Genomic DNA, 22,381 nt, shown 5'->3' with positions numbered 1-22,381 from the left:
GCTGATTCCTCTTTCCATGCCAAACACTATGCACAAGTGTGCTGGATGAAACAATAAAACTCCTTCACTGGGTTAGATGTCTACAGATTAGTTGCCAGACCAAAAAACGACTGAATTGGAAGAGAGGAAAGTGAATGTGGCCAGTCAGTTATAAAATCATAAAAGCACCAAAGAGTGGGAGAAGTCAAGCAAGAGAAATGAAGGAATTCATGTTACTCATAATTGCTTATTATACATCCAGTATATTGGATCTAAGTATATTATACATGTTATTCCATCAACATGAATGGAAGAAGACAGACAGAAATCAGATGATAAAACAGTTTCATCCTTTTACCAAAGTATGGCCTTGAGTCTGGGAAAATCTTTAGAAACTTTTTCTAAATGGCAATGTGATCAAGTATCTCTTCTCTTGCTATTATACTCAACAATTTTACAAGTACAGGTGGACTTTCCAGTGTTTTTGAGATGTTGCTCTATACAATAGTTCCATTTTCCTGGGAAGAATCCCTTAATGGAATGGTATCATATTTATTCTATAAATCACAAAGGAGATATTGAAAAGACTTTGCTTCACCTATTCATCGTTTTTCCTCCCCTCCTAAATATTCTTGTTCAAGTAAGTACATAGCATGCCCAGTTGGGCAAAAGTCCAGACAAAAAGTAGGCTTAAGCAAACCAACTTTAGGGCCTGGGTGGCTCAGTTGGTTAAGCCTCTGCCTTTGGCTCAGGTCATGATCTCAGGGTCCTGGGATAGAGCCCCACTTCGGGCTCCCTGCTCAGTAGGGAGCCTGCTTCCTCCTCTCTTTCTGCCCCTCCTTCCTACTCATGCACCCTCTCTCTCTGAAATATATATATATATATATATATATATATATTTTTTTTTTTTTTAAATGGGCATAACCAAAGGATCTCAATTTAGTCTTCTTGACCAGGTATGGAGAACTGTCCTTTGGCCAGTCTTCTAATCTTTGGTGCCAGAGTTTACTGTACTCTTTACATGTCACACATTGCCGTGACCCACCGAATCATGGCTGGAAACTACAGGGAATTATAGGTGTCTTAGAATCAATTCCTGGAGCACCTGGGTGGCTCTGTTGGTTAAGCGGCTACCTTCAGCTCAGGTCATGACCCCGGGGTCCTGGGATCATGCCCCTCGTCCAGCTCCTCCCTCAGCAGGGAGCTTGCTTCTCCCTCTCCCTCTGACTGCCGTTCCACCTGTTTGTGCTCTCTTATCTCTGTCAAATAAATAAATGAAATATTTTTTTAAAATAAAATCAATTCCTGTGCCATGGAGCAGGAGCCACGCCAGGCCAGACAAGCCTCCCCTGGGTATCTGCTGCCCTGGCAGCCTGGGCTGTAGAGAGAACACACATGGAACAATATGGCCCCAACTAAGACATACCTGCAGTGAGAAGCAAAGCCACCTCAACCTTCAGAGCCTTCAGCAGAGCCACCTGGCCAACCCACAGACCCATGAAACATATGTTCCATTGAGATTTGGGGGTTGTTTATTACACAACATTACTGAAGCAAGAGCTAACTGATAATAGGTCCTTGGGTTCTAACCCAGTTACTCTATATATGGCTATTTTTTGTCTGTTCCTCCAGATCCCTTCTCCACCATTCTCTGGACTTTGGGAGGTAAATCTTTATGGGTTTCCTTGGTTTCTGGTTTCCAATTGGTTTGGTCAATGAAATGACAGGAGAGAAAGAGCAAAGTGGGTGATTTATTTCCCTGACCTCCTCGCTGAACTTCTCCCTGCTTCCCTCAGCTGAAGGCCACACATCCTGTTAGGTGGTCCAGCTCTCTCTCTGGGTCCAGAAGTGACAAATTCCTCTTACAAAACACAACACAACACAACACAACACAACACACACACACACCCCAGCTGAGCAATCCCATGCCTACCCACAGCAGCATCTGAACTCACTTGTACACAAATCACCCCTCAGCAATCATTCCTTCCACCTTCACTCATTACGCACTCCCTGCATTGTCTGGTAGAAATGTCTCCTACATGTCCAAGTCTTCCGTTCTTCCCTGTACTCATCTGCTGGGCAGCCACAACAAAGTACCATTGGGTGGTGTAAGCAGCAGAAATGAATTTTCTCACAGTTCTGGAGGCTAGATGGAGCTGTAGAAAGGTTTCTCCCGAGACATCTCTCTCTGGCTTGCAGATGGTCATCTTCTTGTGGGGCGCCCACATGATCTTTCCTCTGCATGTGTTTGCATCCTCACCTCCTTTTCTTAGAAGGACACTGTCATATGAAGGTCCACCTTAATGACCTCATTGTACCTTAATTACCTCTATCTCCTAATACAGTAACCTTCTGAGGTATTAGGGGTTAAGAGTTCAGTATATGAATTCTGGGGGATACAGTCCAGCCCCAAACATTCTCCATGCCTCCTTCATTCTTAGTAAATGACTCTTTGTCCCACTTTATTAAAAATGTTGAGGCCAGATCTGGAGAGGAGTAAGATGGTGGAGGAGTAGGAGACCTAAATATCATCAGGTCCTAGAAGTCCAGCTAGATAGTTATCAAACCATTCTAAACACGTACAAACTCAACAGAAGATAGAAGCGAAGAGCAGCAATCCTAGGAATAGAAAATCAACCACTTTCCGGAAGGTAGGATGCGTGGAGAAGTGAATCCGAGGCGACATATGGGAAGATAGACTGCAGGGGGAGGCGCTGGCTCCTGGTAAGGGTGAGAACAGCAGAGCACAAAACTGGAACTTTTACAAGCGTGCTCCACGAGGGACATCACTCCAGAGGCTAAGCAGGGGTGGAGCCCTCACGGGGACAGAGTGGTCTCGGGACCTGCAGAGTCGCAGAAAGACCAGTGGTGTCTGAGTGTGGCAGAGCTCCCAGGTACTGGAGCAGGGAAGCCAGTTACAGAGACGGAGCTGAGGAGGGGACTCTCAGCTCGGGGTTACCTTAAACTGTGATCCACAGTCGGGCACAGTTGGACCACTGCTCTTTGAGCAGGGACCCCACAAGTGGCAGGTCTGGGGAGACTCACCTTCCTCAGGGAGGAGCAGCATGGCAGAAATCTTCTGAGTTTAGAGACTCTCAGTGGGGCCGTGTGCCAGAGATAGAAATGCCTGGTCACAGGCTGGGTGAGCTCACAGTGTGGCCAGAGACCAGGGAGATGGGAGGGATTAACTGTTTTTCTCTGAGGGCGCATTGAGGAGTGGGGCCCTGAGCTCTTTGCTCCTATGGGGCAGGAGATTGGGAGGCCGCCATTTTCATTTCCATCCTCCAAAACTGTACAGAAAGCATTCAGGGAACAAAAGCTCCCAAGAGCAAACGTGAGCAGATTACTTAGCCTGGCCCCTGGCAAGGGCGGTGCAATTCTGCCTCCAGCAAAGACATTTGAGAATCACTGCAATGGGACCCTCGCCCAGAAGATCAGCAAGAACATCCAGCCAAGACCAAGTTCACTGATCAATGAAAACTGTGGAACACCAGAGCTAAAGGTAAACAACATATAGAATTCATGGCTTTTTCCCCATGATTCTTTAGTCCTTCAAAGTTAAATTTCTTAAATTTTATTTTTTTCTTATTCTATTTTTTAAATTTTCCCTATTTTAATGTTTTTAACTATTTTATCTTATCAATTTTTAAAAACCTTTTATAATTTTCATTGTTATAGTCATATTTTATCCTTCCTTATATTTAACCTTGTTTTCTGAATACATACAGGGTTTTTTTTTCTTTAAAATTTTGGGATACAGTTTCTTCTAATAGATCAAAATATATCCTAAATCTAGCACATAGCTTTGTTCTAGTCTCCAGCCTGATCACATTCTTTGCTCTTTATTTTTTCTTTTTTCAGCTAACATTTAATCTTACCAATTCCTTTTTTAGAATCTTTTAATTTTCATCTTTACACTCATATTCCATCCCTTCATCATCTTTACACTTATTTGTGTGTGTGTGTGTGTATATATATATATATATATATATATATATATATATGTTTTCATTTCTGTAGAATTTTGAGAGGTAGTTTCTTCTAACAGACCAAAATATACCCAAAATCAAGCATGTGGCTCTGTTCTATTCACCAGTCTAATATATACGTATTTTTTTCTTTGTTTTTCCACCCCAGGTTTTGGGTCACTTCCAATTTGGTTAGTGCATATTTTCTGGGTCGTTGCTACCCTTTTAGTATTTTGTTCTCTCATTTGTCTATTCCTATGTGGATTAAATGACAAGGTGAAAAATTCACCACAAAAAAAAAAGAACAAGAGGCAGTACTGATGGCTAGGGACCTAATCAATATGGACACTAGTAATATGTCAGAACTAGAGTTCAGAATGACAATCATCAAGGTGCTAGCTGGGCTCAAAAAAAGCATGGAAGATACTAGAGATCACTTTTTGGAGAAGGAAAATCACTTTCCAGAGAAATCAAAGAAAATCTAACCAAATTAAAATTTTAAAATCTATTAATGAGGTACAATAAAAAATGGAAGTTCTTACTGCTAGGATAAATGAGACAGAGGAGAGAATTAGTGATATAGAAGACCAAATGACAGAGAATAAAGAAAAGAGAGACAAACAACTACTGGACCATGAGGGGAGAATTCGAGAGATAAGTGATACCATAAGACAAAACAATATGGGAATAATTGGGATTCCAGAGGAAGAAAGAGAGAGGGGAGCAGAAAATATATTGGAGCAAATTATAATAGAGAATTTCCCTAATATGGCAAAGGGAACAAGCATCAAAATCCAGGAGGCACAAAGAACCACCCTCAAAATCAATAAAAATGGGTCCACTCCCCATCATCTAAAAGTAAAACTTACAAGTCTCAGTGACAAGGAGAAAATCCTAAAAGCAGCTTGGGACAAGAGGTCTGTAACACACAATGGTAGAAATATTAGATTGGCAGTGGCTCTATTCACAGAGACCTAGCAGGCCAGAAAGGACTGGCATAATATATTGAGAGCACTAAAGAGGAAACATATGTACCAAAGAATACTATATCCAGCTAGGCCGTCATTGAAAAGAGAAGGAGAAATAAAAAGCTTCCGCAAATGAAAACTAAAAGAATTTGCAAACACCAAACCAGCCCTACAGGAAATACTGAAAGGGGCCCTGTAAGCAAAGAGACAGCTTAAAAGTAACAGACCAGAAAAGAACAGAGACAATATACAGTAACAGTCACCTTACAGGCAATACAATGGCACTAAATTCATATCTTTCAATAGTTACCCTGAATGTCAATGGGCTAAATGCCACAATCAAAAGACACAGGGTATCAGAATGGATTTAAAAAAACAAGACCCATCTATATGCTGTCTGTAAGAAACTCATTTTAGACCCAAAGACACCTCCAGATTTAAAGTGAGGGGGTGGAAAACCATTTACCATGCTAATGGACATCAAAAGAAAGCTGGGGTGGCAATCCTTATATCACATAAATTAGATTTTAAGCCAAAGACTATAAGAGATGAGGAAGGACATTATATCATACTTAAAGGGTCTGTTCAACAAGAAGATCTAACAATTTTAAATATCTATGCCCCTAACATGGGAGCAACCAATTATATAAACCAATTAATAATAAAATCAAAGAAACACATCAACAATAATACAATAATAGTAGGAGATTTTAACCCCCCCCACTGGAATGGACAGATCATCTAAGCAAAAGATGAATAAGGAAATAAAGGCTTTATTTTTTTTAAGATTTTATTTATTTATTTGACAAAGATCACAAGTAGGCAGAGAGGCAGGCAGGGGTGGGGGGAAAGCTGATTGATGCAGGACTCAATCCCAGGGCCCCGAGATCATGACCTGAGCTGAAAACAGAGGCTTAACCCACTGAGCCACCCAGGTGCCCCAAAATAAAGGCTTTAAATGACACACTGAACCAGATGGACATCACAGATATATTCAGAACATTCCATTCCAAAACAAGAGAACACACATTCTTCCCTAGTGCACATGGAACATTTTCCAGAATAGATCACATGCTGGGTCACAAATCAGGTCTCAACCAGTACCAAAAGATTGGGATCATTCCCTGCATATTTTCAGACCACAATGTTCTGAAGCTAGAACTCAATCACAAGAGGAAAGTTGGAAAGAACTCAAATACATGGAGGCTAAAGAGCATCTTACTAAAGAATGAATGTGCCAACCAGGAAATTAAAGAAGAATTGAAAAAAATTCATGGAACCAAATGAAAATGAAAACCCAAAATCTTTGGGACAAGCAAAGGTGGTCCTGAGAGGAAAGTACATAGCAATACAAGCCTTTCTCAAGAAACAACAAAGGTCTCAAGTACACAACCTAACCCTACACCTAAAGAAACTGGAGAAAGAACAGCAAAGAAAGTCTAAATCCAGCAGGAGAAGAGAAATAATAAAAATCAGAGGAGAAATCAATGAAATAGAAACTAAAAGAACAGTAGAACAAATTAATGAAAGTAGGAGCTGGTTCCTTGAAATACTAAGATTGATAAACCCCTGGCCAGACTTTAACAAAAAGAAAAGAAGGACCCTAATTAATAAAATCATGAGTGAAAGAGGAGAGATCACAACCAACACCAAAGAAATACAAACAATTATAAGAACATATTATAAGCAACTATACACCAGCATTTTTGACAATCTGGAAGAAACAGATGCATTCCTAGAGACATATGAACTACCAAAACTGAACTAGGAAGAAATAGAAAACCTGAACAGACCCATAACCAGTAAGGAGATTGAAGGAGTCATCAAAAATCTCCTAACAAAAAAAAAAAAAATCTCCTAACATGGGGCGCCTGGGTGGCTCAGTGGGTTAAAGCCTCTGCCGTCAGCTCAGGTCATGATCCCAGGGTCCAGGCCCCACGTCAGGTTCTTTGCTCAGCAGGGAGCCTCCTTCTCCCTCTCTCTCTGCCTGCCTCTCTGCCTGCTTGTGATCTCTGTCTGTCAAATAAATAAATAAAATCTTAAAAAAAAAATCTCCCAACAAACAAGAGCCCAAGGCCAGATGACTTCCAGGGAATTCTACCAAACATTTAAAGATGAATTAATACCTATTGTCCTGTAACTGTTCCAAAAAATAGAAATGGAAGGAAAACTTCCAAACTTATTTTATGAGACCAGCATTACCTGGATCCCTAAACCAAAGACCCCATCAAAAAGGAAAATTATAGACCAATATCCTTGATGAACATGGATGCAAAAATTCTCACCAAAATACTATCCAATAGATCTAACAGTACATTAAAAGGATTATTCACAATAACTAAGTGGGATTTATCCCTGGGCTAGAAAGTTGGTTCAACATCCGCAAATCAATCAATGTGAAACAATACGTTAACAAGAACCATATGATACTCTTGATAGATGCCAAAAAAATCATTTGACAAAGTACAGCATCCTTTCTTAATCAAAACTCTTCAAACTGTAGGGATGGAGGGCACATACCTCAATATCATAAATGCCATCTATGAAAAACCCACAGCAAATATTCTTAATGGGGAAAAACTGAGAGCTTTTCCACTAAGGTCAGGAATATGGCAAGGATGTACATTATCACCACTGTTATTCAATATAGTGCTAGAAGTCCTAGTCTCAGCAATCAGACAACAAAAAGAAATAAAAGGCATCCAAACTGGCAAAGAGGAAGTCAAACTCTCACTCTTTGCAGATGATAGGATACTTTATGTGGAAAACCTGAAAGACTCCACTCCGAATCTGCTAAAACCTGTACAGGAATTCAGTAAAGTGTCAGGATCTAAAATCAACGCACAGAAATCAGTTGCATTTCTATACACCAACAACAGGACAGAAGAAAGAGAAATTAGGCAGTTCATCTCATTTACAATTACACCCAAAACCATAAGATACCTAGGAATAAAACTAATCAAAGAGGCAAAGAATCTGTACTCAGAAAACTATAATGTACTCATGAAAGAAATTGAGGAAGACACAAAGAAATGGAAAAACGTTCCATGCTCATGGATTGGAAGAACAAATATTGTGAAAATGTCTATGTGACCTAAAGCGATCTACACACTTAATGCAACCCCTATCAAAATACCATCCATATTTTTCAAAGAAATGGAACAAATAATCTTAAAATTTTATGGAACAAGAAAAGACCCCGAAAAGCCAGAGGAATGTTGAAAAAGAAAGCCAAAGTTGGTGGCATCACCATTCCAGACTTCAAGCTCTATTACAAAGCTGTCATCATCAAGACAGTATGGTACTGGCACAAAAACAAACACATAGATCAATGGAACAGAATAGAGAGCCCAGAAGTGGCCCCTCAACTCTATGGCCAACTAATCTTCGACATAGCAGGAAAGAAAGTCCAGTGGAAAAAAGACCGTCTCTTCAACAAATAGTGTTGGGAAAATTGGACAGCCACATGCAGAAAAATGAAACTAGACCATTTCCTTACACCACACACAAACATAGACTCAAAATGGATGAAACACCTCAATATGAGACAGGAATCCATCAGAATCCTTGAGGAGAACACAGGCAGCAACCTCTTTGACCTCAGCCACAGCAACTTCTTCCTAGAAACATCGCCAAAGGCAAGGAAAGCAAGGGCAAAAATGAACTATTGGGACTTCATCAAGATCAAAAACTTCGTACAACAAAGGAAACAGTCAACAAAATCAAGAGGCACTGACAGAATGGGAGAAGATATTTGCAAATGACATATCAGATAAAGGGCTAGTATCCAAAATCTATAAAGAACTTATCAAACTCAACATCCAAAGAATAACCTAATCAAGAAATGGGCAGAGGGCATGAACAGACATTTCTGCAAAGAAGACATCCAAATGGCCAACAGACACATGAAAAAGTGCTCCCTATCACTCGTCATCAGGGAAATATAAATCAAAACCACAATAAGTTACCACCTCACACCAGTCACAATGGCTAAAATTAACAAGTCAGGAAACAACAGGTGTTGGTGAGTATATGGAGAAAGGGAAACCCTCCTACTCTGTTGGTGGGAATGCAAGCTGGTGCAGCCACTCTGGAAAACAGTATGGAGGTTCCTCAAAAAGTTGAAAATAGAGCTACCTATGACCCAGCAATCGCACTACTGGGTATTTACCTTAAAGATACAAATGTCGTGATCTAAAGGGGCATGTGCACCCCAATGTTTGTAGCAACAATGTCCACAATAGCTAAACTATGGAAAGAACCTAGATGTCCATCAACAGATGAATGGATAAAGAAGATGAGGTGTGTGTGTACACACACACACACACACACACAATGGAATACTATGTAACCATCAAAAAACCCTGAAATCTTGCCATTTGTGATGACATGGGTGGAACTAGAGGGTATTATGCTAAGCGAAATAAGGCAATCAGAGAAAGACAATTATCATATGATCTCCCTGATATGAGGAATTTGAGAGGCAGTGTGGGGGTTGTTGGGGGTAGGGAGGGAAAAAATAAAACAAGATGGGATCGGGATGGGGACAAAACATAAGAGACTCTGAATCTCATTAAATAAACTGAGGGTTGCTGGGAGGTTGAGGGCTAGGGCTAGTGTGGCTGGGTGATGGACATTGGGGAGAGTATGTGCTATGGTGAGTGCTGTGAAATGTGTAAACCTAGTGATTCACAGACCTGTACCCCTGGGGCAAAAAATACATTACATGTTAATAAAAAATGTTTTTAAATGTTGAGACCATTCCAATTGCACTCTTTAAACTTCATGCCTATTTTAAAAAATCCCCTTTATAGATTTCACCCATCCCTCTGCCCACTACTCCTCTCATTTTTTTTCTGCTTCTTAAATTCCACATGCGAGTGAAAGTATATGGTATTTGTCTTTCTCTGACTTACTTCACTTAGTATTTCTATGCCCATCCATGTTGTTGCAATGTCAAGATATTCTTTTTTATGACTGAGCAATATTCCACTGTGTGTTTGTGTTATAGATGTTCACCCTATCCTCTTTATCCATTCATCTGTTGATGGACACTAGGATTACTTCCATATTTTGACCATTGTAAGCAGTGCTGCAATAAACATAGGCTACATGTATCTTTTTGAATTAGTGTCTTCATTTTCTTTGGGTAAATACCCAGTAGTAGAATTACATGGATCACATGGTAATTCTATGTTTAATTTTTAGCAGAACCTCCGTACAGTCTTTTGCAGGAGCTATACCAATTTACATTTGCATTAACAGTGTATGAGAGTTCCTTTTTCTCTGCATCCTTGCCAACACTTGTTATTTCTTGTGTCTTTGATTCTGGCCATTCTGACTGGTGTAAGGTGATGTGGTTTTGATTTTCGTTTCCCTGATGATTAGTGGTGTTGAGCATCTTTTCATGTGTCTGTTGGCCATCTGTGAGTATTTCTGGGAAAAAAAAGTCTATTCAAGGTCTCTTCCCATTTTTAATCAAATTTTTGGTGGTGAGGTGTATAAATTCTTTACATATTTTAGATATTAATCCCTTATCAGATATATCATTTTCAAATATTTTCTCCGATTCACTAGGTTGACTTTTTGTTTTGTTGCTTGTTTCCTTTGCTGTGCAAAAACTTTTTACTTTGGTAGAGTCCTGATAGTTTATTTTTAATTTTGTTTCCTTTGCCTGGGGATACATATCTAGAAAAATGTGTCTACACCTTATGTCAAACATTATAGCCTATGTTTTCTTTTAGGAATTTCATGGTTTCGAGTAATTTCCTCCTGCCCATTTTACTACTTCTCTGTGCCTTCCCCTTTTCATTCCTTCTTTGTTGAGGAAGAAGTCCCTCCCACCTGGGCCACAGCCCTCCTATCTCCTTGTGCCCTTGATTTCATTCACACCTGTTCCCAGAACCAACTCACTGCACCCCAGGGAGGCACATCACCTCAGCAGCCCTGTGAATACACCACTCAAGAAACCTTTCTCTAGTATCTTCAGCCTCTCCTCTGATACTTGCTCCTTCCCCTCCTCTCCATCTATCTCCTATCCCACCCCCCCCCAATGTTTTTAAGGGAAGTAAAAATATAAAAAGTAACTCTCTTTCTTAAACTGCTATTCTTTCTCCCTCATCTCCTGCTAAAGATACACTTCTCAGAATGGCCTAGATCTGAAGCCTCCACTTCCCCTCTACCTTCCCACTCCTTTATGCCTTATAGACCTGGCTCCCTCTCCCCCTGCTCTCTGGAAAAAGTACTCTCCAAAGTCATCAGCAACTGCCTCCATTTTTGTGGGGATTAAGTTAGAAAATACAGATAAGGCTTTTAGTGCCCAGAATCTGGCCCATATGAGTACTTCTGCTTATTAGTACTCATGTACCATCCTGCCCTCACTTGCTTCCCTCTGCCACACTGATATTTCTTTTGTGCCTCCCCATCTGTGGCTATGCTCCCAGGGACCTGGCCACCTCTGATTATAGAAAGAGCCCAAATGTCCAGGCCTGAGCTCCTCACGACTCAATGTATGTATCAACTGGCACTTCGCATATGCACCCACTGGTTGATGAGACTGTTGTTAGGTCAAGAGGCAGAGGCACGTAGCTGCAGCTATAGCTCGGCTTTGGTCCCTCAAATCTGCTCTCTCCTGATGCTCATCTCTAGCACAGATTCCTGTTTTTTCTAACTCATGGTCCACTGTGGCATTAAGAGGTCCTTAGTACCTTATGGAGACAATACCACCTCTTTCTTATACCTATAAAGTCTGTTCTGCCCCTCTTCTCTTCCCTTCCAAGACCTATTACTCATCCGTTTTCTCAAGGCCAATTCTCTGTCTTTCCAGGAAAGCATTTTTGGTTTATTTTGATATTCGAGGTAGTTGGGAACTTTATACAATAATTGAAGTCCAGGCAGTCCTGGGAAAAAAGGCAGAGGAGCAAACCAGAATCTGCTGCTGCTGTTTTTTTTTTTTTTTTTTAAGATTTATTTAGAAAGAGAGAGAAAGAGCACTTGCATGAGTGGGGAAGGGACAAAGGGAGAGAGAGAGAGAGAGAATCCTCAAGCAGACTCCCCATTAAAAGGGGAGCCCATTGAGGGGCTCCCTCCCAGGACCCTGAGATTATGACCTGAGCTGAAATCAAGAGTTGGATACTTAATCAGAATCCACCCAGGCCCCCCTGGGATCTGCTTCTAATTTTAGATGGCCTGAGGTCCACAGAGGAGCAAAACCCCAGAATTTCTATATCTGTGATGAACTTCCCTAGGTAGATTACTTTTTAGCCACACATCCATCCACCCAATGAAATTAGGCTCTCCTTACAAATTCTGCCTCACATGCTAGGTCCCCCATGAAGACCCCAGTGGGAAATAATTTAACCTGCCATGTCCCTTTTTTCCTCTCTTAAGGTACTGACTTTCGGCCAGTTATCTGAATATTTGTCTACCTCCCTATCCCACAGGCGATAGGCACTTCTTGAGGCGGGAGCTGGGACTTCCCTCTTTCACATTTCTATAGTCACTGGCCACTGTGCCCTATATATCGGAGGCACTGGATACATAGGAGTCGAATTAAGACAGGAACATGGGAGGAGGGGGAAGTAGGAAGTTACTAATCAACAGGCATAAAGTTTCACTTAAGCAAGAGAAGTAAGTTCTTGAGAGATCTGTTGGCCAACATCAAGCCAAAAGGCAACAATATTGTAAGCACAACAATACTGTGCACTTAAAGAAGGTTAAGAGGTGGAGATGGATATGAATTATACTTACTGTGGTGATCACTTACAATATTAAATCATGATGTCATCTACCTTACACTGACACATCATGTGTCAATTACATCTCAGCAAAATATGTTGAGGGTTCCCACAATGAGAGAAGTTTTTAAAAAGAAAAGGATTTAAAAAAATCAGATCAGAATCCTAACTGATCTTTATTTAATCTGAACTTCAGCTTTTCATAATGTTTGTTTCAAGGAGAAAGGAAACAAGCAGTCATCGGTTTGTCACAGCAGCAGAGGTCAGCCAGCCCCCAGAGGCTGCCTCTCCCCATCTGCACAGGTAGAGTGAGGGACCTCATTGAGGTCCTAGAAGGAACAGAGCTCTGTGAGGCCATTTGCCTTGGGAACCTGGCTGTCATAAGGCATTTAGGAAGCAGTTCCAGAAAGAAAAAGAAAAAAAAAGGAATTAAAATCTGTCCTCCAAGATACAGGCAGCAGCCAGCCCTCCCAGGGTAAGATAACAAAGACTCCACATGCTTAGTGCACAGCTAGGGAGGGCTTACAAACTGACACTACTTATTTAGAAAAGTTTACAAAGAGTCTAAAAAAGGATTCCTTCATGGATGGCCATTGTTAGCCTGTCTTCAGAGGGGCAGCCCTTTTGGCTCTTCTCTTTTGCAGGAATTTTGGGACACCGACAAAATTTGGAGGAACCCTCACATCCTCACTCAAACCCTTTTTTCCACTCACTTCAACGCCTTCTTTTTCCCATGTTCTTCAATTGACACCTTCCTCTATCAATGTATCATTTATATAATGGTCAAGTACAATATATCCTTGCTTCGAACCTTCTCCCACTGGACACCCAGAAAAAAATATTTTAAGGATGCACACTCCTTGGGAGCTCTTAACAGTCAGCAATACCTCAGTGGAGCAAATGGATCAAGACTTCAGAGTCTGCAGTCTTGTGATGGGGGACAAAATCCAGCAGAGAGCAAACCTGTCTGTGGTTATCTGAACCTCGATCGCATTTGAAAAACCTCTGTCTTTATTCTTACCTCTCTGGGCTTCTCTGCAGCATTTGGACCTGCTAAAATGGAGAACTCCTTCCTTTTACAACTGTCCCCCTTCCTCGGATTTGTTTTGAAATCAGGCAGGCCTGGCCACTGACCTGGCTTGGAGTTCCACATCCTCCAATCTCTCTGGTATGCCCTGGGCCATGCCCAGCCTCTTGGGGCCTCTGCTTCCTCATCTGTGAGGATGCACAGTTGATATTTTGAGATACTACCCAAGGTTTCTCCTCCTCCTCCTCCCTTGTGCCCTTCCCTTAACCATTTAGACAAAGAAACAGGATCCTATACTGATCTGTATTCAATCTGATCTTAAGCTTTTCATAATATTTGTTTCTAGGAAAAACCAAACAAACAAAATGAAAGCAGTTCTCCATACATACTGTTCTTAGAGGGAAGACAAATGTGCTAAACTCAAAGAAGTAATTGCTCAACTGTGAGTTCTGAAGGATTCTTGTTAGAGACTCATGCAGAGACATTATCTTGAAAACAAAACTTTTTTGTTACAGGCAGCAGAGGGGGTTTGAAAGAGAAAATGTTTGGGACAGAAAATGTTGAACTAGGATCCTTGAGAATTCTGCAGAGTGTATACTATGAACTAAAGAACAGGAAAAAATGTAGGATGACATTACAACATTTGTTTCTACTTGAAAAAAACAAAGATGGAGCCAATGATTTTAGGATGAAGAGTAAGCAAGGTTACAATCCATTTAGGTCCTTAAGAAGTCCCCTGCCCAGTGGCCCCCTCCATGGACTTAAAACCTTGGACAGAGGGGAGAGAGAAATCCCAGATAAGCTTAAAGGTTGTCCAGAGCCAAAGAGCCCATTGTCTGGCTTCCCAGGGAGGAGCTCAGAATTCAAGTCTTGAAGAAAAGCCTCATGTCCAAAATGGCCCCAGAAGGCCAGCCTGACAATGACTAAGGAAATTTCCAGGTCACGTAAACCACAGGAAAGCCTCATAGAACCAGGAGCAAAAGGTTCCTGTGAGCCCCTCCATGAACAGGAAAATGAGCACAAGCCACAGTCCCACAGGAGCCAGGGTTTGGGACACAAAGAGGGAGGAATGTGTGATTGTCACATACATGATAGGAAACCATAAAGACCACATAGATTAGAAAAGACAAACTTCTCAGGAGAACACAGGAGACAGAGGCTGATGTCGACCCCTCCCCACCATGATGTCGACCCCTCCCCACCATGATGTCATATAAACCAACACCCCAGAAACTTTGCTCACCCCACCCACACACAAGGATTGAAGGATGGGATGGGGGAACTTGCACTTACTGAGTCGAGCTGACAACATGAAATTTTCTGCTCTCTGTGGAGGCTGAGATGTCACGACTTCTGAAGAAATGTTTATATACAACAAGTCAAATGAACTCACTCTAAAATTTGAACTTGTCAAATGTGAAATAGGTGCGCCAAAACCTACCTCACAGAATAACTGCAAGTTTTAAAGGGGCAAAGATCTTGGTCTTGCCTTCCTGTGGCACTCTCTTTCAGTTCTCTGGCTCAGATAAAGAAATAACAGGGTTTCAGTCCTCCCAGACACCTAATAATATGGCCCAGAGAGCAGCTGAGCAGATTCATGGACAGATGAGTGTGGCAGTTCCCTACTCACAGAGAAGGTGGGACCCTGGGTAGAAAGCAGGGACGATGTCATGTTTTTAAAGAGCTGGGCTGACAAATTACTCAACCCACCCAGAGAATTTGCAGTCTCTGACTCAAGACCCTCAGTAAATGATTGGATGTCCTCCTCGGCACTGTATTTGGAAGAGATTTGGGACGGAAAAGAAGAGAAAGCAGTTTTTATCTTTCCACACTTATTCTACACAAGGAGTCAGCATATTACTGCCCATGACCCAAATATGGATCACTGTTTGTTTGTTTGTTTGTTTGTTTAAAGATTTGATTTACTTATTTGACAGACAGAGATCACAAGTAGGCAGAGAGGCAGGCAGAGAGAGAGGAGGAAGCAGGCTCCCTGCTGAGCAGAGAGCCCGATGTGGGACTCGATCCCAGGACCCTGAGATCATGACCTGAGCCAAAGGCAGAGGCTTTAACCCACTGAGCCACCCAGATGCCCCACACTGTTTGTTTTTATAAGCAAAGTTTTATTGGAACACAGCTATGCTCATTGGTTTATGTGCAGTCCAGCTATGGCTGCCTTTGAACTGTCACAGTGAGCTGTCTAGATGCAGCGAGACCATGTAGCCTGCAAAGCTGAAAATAGTTCCTGTCTGATCCTTCAAGGAAAAAGTTTGCAGCCACTGCATTAGACAGTAACAATGGTTTTATAGAGCTTAGAACGTATTTCACACACGTAATTTCATTAACTTTAAACAAACATTCTCAATGGATTAGGATATTTTATCCACCATAGCATCATTGTGTTGCTACATGTTTCCAACCTTACAAAAATTAGGAAGCAGAGGTTCTGGGTGTTAATGGACTTGGTGCTGAATAACAGAGGAGTCCTCAAACCCAGTGCTGTTTCCATCCCACTCATCTGCCATGTTCCTTATATGAATAACATCCTCAACATGACCTGATGAAAGTCTTTTTTTTTTTTTAAAGATTGACTGACTGATTGATTGATTGGGGGAGGTGGCGGTGGGCATAGAGAAAGGGACAAGAAGACTCTACTGAACAACGAGACCAACAAGGGGCTCAAACCTATGACCCATGAGATTTTGAAACCATGGGTTGGATGCTCAACTGACTGACCCATTCAGGTGACCCTCGTGACCTGATGTAAGTCTCAACGGACTCAAAAATCATCTCAAGGAGCATTAACAAAGTAGTACTTTTTCAACAAACTCTGTTGTGTAACCACAACAGCACCACTCATCAGAAATGCTCAACTCGGCTCACCCTTAGAAGTGCTCACCCAACCCAAGGCCACATCAAGGGTCACACTTACGGAAATGAGGTGGGTCATACAGCAATGTGCCCCAAGCTGCAGAAGGAATACATCTTCCCAAAGGCATTTTATAAAAAGAGCATGTCAAAGTATGACTGCCCAAAGATTAAAAACATAATTCTCATACAAATAATACAGTGGGCACATGTTGTTATTGAGGGCACTGGCAAGACAGAAAAACTGGCTGAAAGGCATACAGAAGAAATGAATACATACAGGCAATGAAAAAAAGGACTGCTAGCAGAAATATAGCAGCTTTGTTCATAATGCCAAAAACTAGAAGCAACCAAGATGTCCTTCAGTAAGTGAATGGATAAACAAACTGTGCTACATTGTGCAATGGAATATTAGTCGGGGACAAAAAGGAATGAGCAACAAGCCACAAAAAAACCATGAAGGAAACTTAAATGCATACCGCTAAGTAAAAGGTCAAATACTGTAGGATTCCAATTATTGGGCATTCTGGAAAAGGCAGAACTGTGGAAACAGTAAAAAGATCAGCAGTTGCCAGGAGGAAGGGAAGAGAGAAGAATGGATAGGTAGAGTACAGAGGATTTTTTTAAGACAGTAAAACCGTATGATACTTAACATTATACATTTATCAAAGCCCATAAAGCTTTCTAGCATGAAGAGGGCATCCTAATGTGTGGGAAAGTTTTAAAAATCATTGAGGTGCTTGGGGGAATCCCAGGATGGAATGCTGGCCATGACCTGAGAATCTGGCTGTATGACAAACATGGGAAACAACCTCACTGGACGGGGAGGGTGGGGAGGAGCGTGGGGGGTGGGGTTGCTGATCTAAGTCACTGGAAATGAGTGGAATATGTAAGACTAAAGGCAGAAGGAGCTGGGTGTAAGCACTGTACCCCAGCAGATGAAATGGTTTCCCATGGGGGCATGGATTAACAATTCTGATGCTGCATTACGTGAATCTTAGAATTGAACACTTAAATGAATGGATGGTGGGTGGTGGGAATCAGGCTTCCCACTCTTGAAGTGAGAATTTACGGGGAGTTCAGGGGAGAAGGCCAGAATGACTCATGTGGTTGGAGTTGGAGACATCCAGAAGAACTCATGTTCAGTTTCATATGGTTACATATGGTTATACATGTATGTATAACATACATGTGTGTATATGTTAATATACATACATGTATTTCCCTCCTGTCAGCTGAGAGGGCTCAGGAGAAACAATACCCCATTAGCAACCAAAAAAACTGGCGCCTAGGAGACATGAGTCCCTGTAAAAAGGATATAAATAAATGTTTCAATGAATTAGCAAGCGGGGGAGAAACAAACCCCCCTGAAGAAGAATTCCAAACAATTTATGGAGACCCTCCACCCTCAAGGAGGCAGAGCAAAACTCAGGACTCTAGGGATGAACTACGTGCCATGGTATATGAACTACATTCCAGAGAGGACAGAGTTAAAAGGGGGAAGAAAAGAGATGTGTGCAGTGGAGACACGTGACAAACACTACCTCTGCCAGGTGCTCTGGGCCAACATTAGTAGTCGTATATCATTTTGATATAACGTTGACAGGATGTACCCTTGATAGGGTGTAATGACAATGGCACTTTATCTCTGTGGTCTTTTCCCCAAGCCCATAAAACTAGTCTAATCATGCAAAAACACTGGATGCATTCCCATAGATACGGGATGAGGACTCCTTAAAATTGTCAAGATCATCAAAAATAATGAACGACCTAGCAACTGCCGCAGCCGAGAAGCGCCTACAGAGACTTGACCATTATATGGGATGTGGTATCCTGGTGGGATCGTGGGATAGAAAGAGACATCTGGTCAAAACTAAGGGAATCAAAGTCAAATATGGAGTCTGCCGAATTATAAGGTAATAATATTGGTTTGTTATTTATAACACATGTATCCTATTAACGTAAGATGTTAAAAATAAGGAAAAGTGGGTTCATACAGGATACAAGGGAACCCTCTGCACTAGCTTCTCAATTTTTCCATAAATCTAAAACTGTTATAAATAATACAGCCTAGGGGCGCCTGGGTGGCTCAGTGGGTTAAGGTCTGCCTTCAGCTCAAGTCATGATCTCAGGGTCCTGGGATCAAGTCCCACATCGGGCTCTCTGCTTGGCGGGGAGCCTGCTTCCCCCTCTCTCTCTGCCTGCCTCTCTGCCTACTTGTGATCTCTCTCTCTAATAAATAAATAAATAAAATCTTAAAAAAAAAAATAGAGTCTAGGGTGCCGGGTCGTGATTGCAGCATCCTAGGATCGAGTTCTGCATCAGGCTCCTTGCTCAGTGGAGAGTCTGCTTCCCCCTCTCCCTCTGCTCCTCCCCCACTGCTCATGCTTGCTCTCTCTTAGGCTCTCTCTCTCTCTGTCTCAAATAAATCAAATCTTTAAAATATACAGTCTATTCTTTAAAAGATTGAAGATGCTAAATTAGCTACAAAAACTACACTTCAGAGCAATAAGGCTACAATCTTTGGGGTTATCTCTTCAGCCAGACAGAAACCAACTGCCTATGCATAGAAATTCATCCTTCTACTTTATTTCCAAGTTTTGCATCATTTTCTCTTAACAACGATAACACATACTGTTTTCTTCACAGAAATCACCCCTACTTGCTAGATCCGTGGTTCTAACTGATGAGTCATATAAAGGACAGTGGCATCTTGCAAACCCATTGCTAATATGAAGTCAAATACTGAGCATGGTGTAAATTTCAATTTTTTGGCACAACTAGAATATCTCATGTTACAGAACTGTTCAAAAGAGGAAACACAGAAGTGAGACGGTTGCTATGTGAAACATACAGTCAGGCAGTAAAATACAGATTTTTAATCAATCCAATACTAAAGGCAAATGTTATGATAATTTAAACATGTGAGCAAAAGACCAAGACCATGAAAAGGTCATCTCAAACAAACACATGGGTCTGAAAAACCGCCAGGTGAAAGTCACAGAAAGTCACAGAAGGTTTTCCCAGACCCCACCGGAAAGCACTCCACCTAGCAGTGATCACTATATATGGCTTGTTTCCTGTTGTTTTGAGTATTTCAATCCCTTCAGGTATGTCACCAAAATTCTATAATGGGAGAAAGGGCTGGAAACCGAAGGGTGGAGAGTCACTGAACCAGACCGTCAAAATGTCAAAAACTAAGAGAACATGAGAAAGATGGGAAGAGCGTTAAGAGGTTAATAGATTGTTGACCTTAACCAGAGTCTTTCATGGTTAGGCAAAACATTTCCCAGTTCACCCACGCCTATGACTGCATTTCAAGAAGATCGCTCCCATGCTGGAGAATTCATCTCCCAGCAGCCGATCCCAGGAGAGAGAAATGAAGGGGTGGAGGGAGAGCAATTTTTCATCTAGCTAAGCCTCAGACCACTGTCGACATCGTCATTATATTACGCTTGCTGTTTATTTTGATAATTTATTGGGGTAAGGTACACGGAATAATTGAAAAACTAAATTCAGTCAGTCAGTTACCAAAACATTCAATTGGTTTATGCGTGGGGCAATAAAGTGGGAAAGTGACACAGCACCCAAATTGTAGCCATGTGTGACTTGGCTTTTTTACTTGGGGAAAGAAAATGGTTAAGCTCGAAAGATTGTATTTCTCTCTGTCATTCGCTCTGACGCTGAAGGAATAATGAGTTCCTGCTGGGGACACAGTGGCTCGGGGAGGCAAGCGGAGAGGTGGTTTGGTGCGTTTCCAAAGCTGTGTGTGAGCCTTCACCACGAGACCCTGGTTCTGCGGGATGGACACTCAGTGAACCTTGCTGAAACTGGCTGGGAGTGCCACGTTCTAATAGACCAACGTTGCCCCGAGCTCCCCAAGCGTGGCTCAAACGTGAATTAACATGAGCTCCTTTACAACAGAGTGCAAAGCAGTTGTGCAATCCTATAGCCGCCAAAGATTCAGAGTCAACCACACAGGTCCTCCTGGCTTTGGTTCAGAACATTTGTCAGGTGCTAGGGATCTCTCTTGAGTTCCCTGGAAAGCAGATCTCAAGATAAAGTCTTCATTTCCCTCCTGTACCACCCACTCTAGTTTCCGTGGCTCTTGGCCAGTGCTCCAGACAGCCGAGGCTGCCTGCCTGATGGGCCCATGAGCCAGCACCTCAGCCTGAGCCCTGAGCTGCCTTGCCCTCATCAAGCCATAGCTAGCTATCAAAGTTGCCCAGTTACTTTTACCCCATGGAAGCACCAAGACACACCTAAATGAGTCCTCTGGGTTCTAGTCAACTCCTCCATGCTTTTATTATTTTGGAGCAACCCACTCCTCATGGTAACTGTGGTCAATTCGGCCCACCAGTGTAATAATCTTCTTTTTTTGTCAGTTCTTCCACTGACAGGAGACTAAAATGACCCACCCAAGTTCACACACAGCCTAGTGTTTCCCTTGTGGGAACCAGGAACTTTAATATGGCAGAGCCTGAAGTTGCAAGCTTGAGAAGCAGGGACTGAGAGGCTCCACACCTACTTCCTCCCTTTGGTTCCTGTCTCTGTGAATTCTAAGTCTTGGGAACATAGAGCCACTGATTTAGTGAAAATACTACACACTGAGACAGCCGCACCCCAGCTCTACAGGTTATTGCCCCCAAGGCCCCTGGCTAAGCCTCCAATAATCTCTTCACTGTCCCACTGGACTAGCTGCTTCTGGTTAAGCAACCACCTGGTAAGACCAGTGGCTCTCTGGTCCTGAACCCATTGTGACAGAGTTATTCAGGATGCCACGACTATAGATCAGGAACTGTCTGAGCCCTTGGATGGTCATTGTCACAGAGACACATGGGCAAGGCAGGTGTCAATTCAGTATGGACTAACTGAAACTGAAATCCCTCTGCCACCCAGTGGGTGGTCTGGTGTCCTCAAGGCTCATCATGGGTTCCCCACCACCACAAAACAAGACCCCTTGTCTAGCTCATTATTGAGAGCGTCCCCTGCAGCAGAAGTTCTCTGGTGGGCATTAAGGTAGGATCCAAAGCAACACAAACTTGGTTGTGCCCACAGTCTCATCCCTGTTCCCCAGATTATCTTATCACGGACCTTCCGATCTGGTTCCTTCAGGGCCCTGACCAAGCAGCCAAGAAATTCACCCTTGTTCCCCAGTTCGTAGCCATCTGTATCTCAAGCTGCTTCTCCCTTTTCATAAAGTGAGCCTCCAAGTATGTGGTTTGTATCTCTGCCCACTGGAACAATTGCCATTGCCACTTTCTGTTAAGGCCACCCTGAGGGGCTCTCACATGGCAGCGGTCCATTCCCAGCAAGCACGGAGATCCTGTGAGCCTTCTCTTCCACTGTGCTGGTAAACGGGTGGTAGACGGCTGGTTAACTTCTCTGCTGCGGTAGGTTCCAGGCAGAGACGTGATAGGAGTGAGGCTCTTTGGCACTGGAGTCTGTACTTTTCCTTGGCGACCCACCCTGCCAACCCGGAGAGCAGCCCTGGGCTGGGGAACACATGGTCTCTCCTGCAAGCGCTTGCCCAGTGGGTGGTCACTCCTCCTCTAGTGACTGGCCAGAATGGGACAGCCTCCACAGAGCAGGTCACACAAATATGTGTGCACCAAACCCCCACTCTGTCCAGTTTTGGGGGACTCACTTGAAGCTGCAGCTGTGATTACCCCTTTGAGTGCAATTGCGATAGGAGAATGAAAAACCACAGTTTGGTTTGGGCCAATCCTGGCTCGCAGATTGGGTTTGCGAGAGAGCTGAGAGGTTGGCATTCCTAAGAGAACAGAAAAGTCAAGAAATTTGTCAGGGGTCTGCTTTGTGTTGATTTTTCCA

Source organism: Neovison vison, chromosome 3 (genome assembly GCF_020171115.1).
Source record: "Neovison vison isolate M4711 chromosome 3, ASM_NN_V1, whole genome shotgun sequence".
Lineage (NCBI taxonomy): Eukaryota > Metazoa > Chordata > Mammalia > Carnivora > Mustelidae > Neogale > Neogale vison.
Note: the sequence above shows the minus strand (reverse complement) of the source record.